Below are 2,612 nucleotides of genomic sequence, written 5' to 3'. Positions count from 1 at the left end.
TGTTTATGGTTGAATAGTAACCATGTGCTGGTAAATCGGCCGGAGACAACTACGTCAACCACAGCAATTTCACAACAATTTCAAGGGCCGACACACATATTACATTCGATATTTTCTATATAAAATAGATATTTTCTAAAAATAGGATAAATTCCACAATTCCAATGTGTTTAAAGGTTCTAACGTTAATTAGTATCAAGATAGTATAGTATAGGCAAATTAGGCGATTTTTGACATTTTGAGACTTGAACTCAAAAAAATTTTTAAACGCAAATAATTCGAAAACTATGAGGAGTTCTAAAAAAACAATAGTGACAAAAAATGTAGAGTATAAAATTCTCTAGGAAAAAGTATTCTATTTATTTGTTCCTAACTTCAAAATTTTCACCTTAAAATGGGTTTATATACTCAAAAATATTTTGAAACGTGAATTCGAAAACTAGGAAGAATTCAAAAAGAAGTTTTAAAGCAAAAAATGTACAGCGCAACATTTTGAATTGCGGATAACTCGAAAATTTTGAAGATATTAACACAAACTGCAGGGACAAAACAATGTGGAGCACAACGTTCTGTACAAAAAAGGTTGAAAATTTTTCCTAACCTCAAAATTTCCATTTTAAAATGGATTTAAACGCAGAAACATATTTTGAACCGCCAATAACTGCGAGGAATAATAATATAATAATAATAATAATAAAATATATTTGGATAAAGACTTAAAGAAAAGTCGAAATGTCAATTTAATCTATCTTTCAAAAAGGCCTAAAATCAAGAAGATTTAGATGCATTAATATATCAAGGTCTAAGAAGTCTAAGAAATACGGAATTAAAGAAATCGCTGATAGCTTCGATGACAAAGCATAAAATTTATCTTTGTTTTCATTTTTTTTTCATTAACTGTAAATATTTTCATTACTAAAAATATTTTTTTCGGAGCTGTATCAAAGAATTTGGAGGTTTGACACCATTTTGAGCTTAAATGCCTGTAGAACAGCCTGGCGGGATATCTCCCATGACCAGTCTTCATTTTAAGTATACTTGCTGAGTAAAATTTGTGTATTTAAAAATATAATTCGAGGGCGAGATAGTGTCATATTCATTACTTAACGTTTAGTTTTGTATATACAAAGATGACCTAATTTTCTATATAAAATTCCTAATATATGAGAAAATGGAAATGAGTTTATTTTTAAAATTATTCTCTTGCAAATTGATCAATTGATTTATGTACAATGTGATTTGGATCAAATTTTTGTAACCAAAATAATGGGATTATTGTACCTGACGGAATTTTTCGTTCTCAACCATATGAAATCCTGCGGGATATATATAGTTATAACGTTTCATTATTCATCGAAAAGTAATAAGTTTCGACCAATTTTTATTAATCATTGGTTCACGCATGAACAACGTCGAGTTGATGGTTTAAAAATAACCACACAATTTTTCAATTTCTACATTACGGTGACATTTTTAAAGGTCGGTCTAATAGAACTTTAGGTCACGAACACAACGATGTAAAAAATTCCTTCGCAAAAACGAAATCGAAGGGGAATTTTTTGTTATTCATACGATGTTCACATAAGATTCCAATTTTTTGACAGAAAGTCAATATCCTTAATCTTCTTTACTCATATATCGGTTAGAATTTTTCTCATCATTGACATTTCAATGCAGTAGAATTACTTTCAGTTTAATTCTTATTTTTTGTGAACAAGTGTCTTTGAGATAAATAGTATTTTTTATCATCAAGTCGTGTAACCGTAATCTCTCCTTTGACCTTCGGTATAGAATGCTCAAATGTTATGTGTGGTCAATTTTACTGTACAGCATGGAATCATGGACATTAAAGGTATCGTCCATCAATAAACTAGTAGCCTTCGAAACGTGGATCCATCGAAGAATGTTGCGTACACCATGGACATATAGAGTGAGGAACGAAGATGTACTAAGAAGAGCGGGGACTGAGAGAGAGTTGTTCAACTTGATTAAGGTGCGACAGGTTGGATATTTGGGTCACGTTCTTAGAGGAGAAAGATATAGAATACCCCAATTGATTCTACATGAAAAGATCGAAGGAAAGAGAGACGTAGGCCGAAAACAAATGTTATGCCTTCGCATGCCGCTATAAATAGATGTCTGACCATAAGATAATCGCCAACGCACTGTAGGTACAAGGCAGTAGAAGAAGAAGATGATGATCAAGCCTTACAATCTTTTGGATTATGGCCATCGCTTATAACGCTTCAAACTCCTATTTTGGAGTAGATTACTCTTTGTTTTCTTTATAGTTTCTTGTTTGTCATGGCTGCTTTTGTTATTATTTTCCATTTTTTTTTGGTTCCCTGAATTTTGCCCTCCAGTTCTCTATATTAAGTGCTCTTATGTTCTCTTCTATTTTTTTTCTCCAAGTCTTTCTCGGCTTCTTCTCCTTGGCCACAACAGGGTCCATCGCGTCATTCTTTTGATCATTTCAGTTGGTTTCCCACTCATTATATTACCTAGCTCAGTTGAATCTTTGTGCTTTTATGTATCTCATGATATTTTCCGTCTCCAGCTCTTTCTCTATTTCTTCGTTTTTTTGCTCTTCTTTATCCCTCCTGTGTTATATT

At 32.1% G+C, this 2,612-nt stretch overlaps 1 protein-coding gene across 1 annotated transcript in view; it reads left to right on the top strand.

The window, feature by feature from the left end:
• The window catches only part of LOC130901880 (uncharacterized), a 167,319-nt gene that overhangs the window by 35,336 nt on the left and 129,371 nt on the right, over positions 1 to 2,612 (top strand). The window lies entirely within an intron of this gene.

Source organism: Diorhabda carinulata, chromosome X (genome assembly GCF_026250575.1).
Source record: "Diorhabda carinulata isolate Delta chromosome X, icDioCari1.1, whole genome shotgun sequence".
NCBI lineage: Eukaryota > Metazoa > Arthropoda > Insecta > Coleoptera > Chrysomelidae > Diorhabda > Diorhabda carinulata.
Note: the sequence above shows the minus strand (reverse complement) of the source record. Positions and strands in the feature narration are given on the sequence as shown.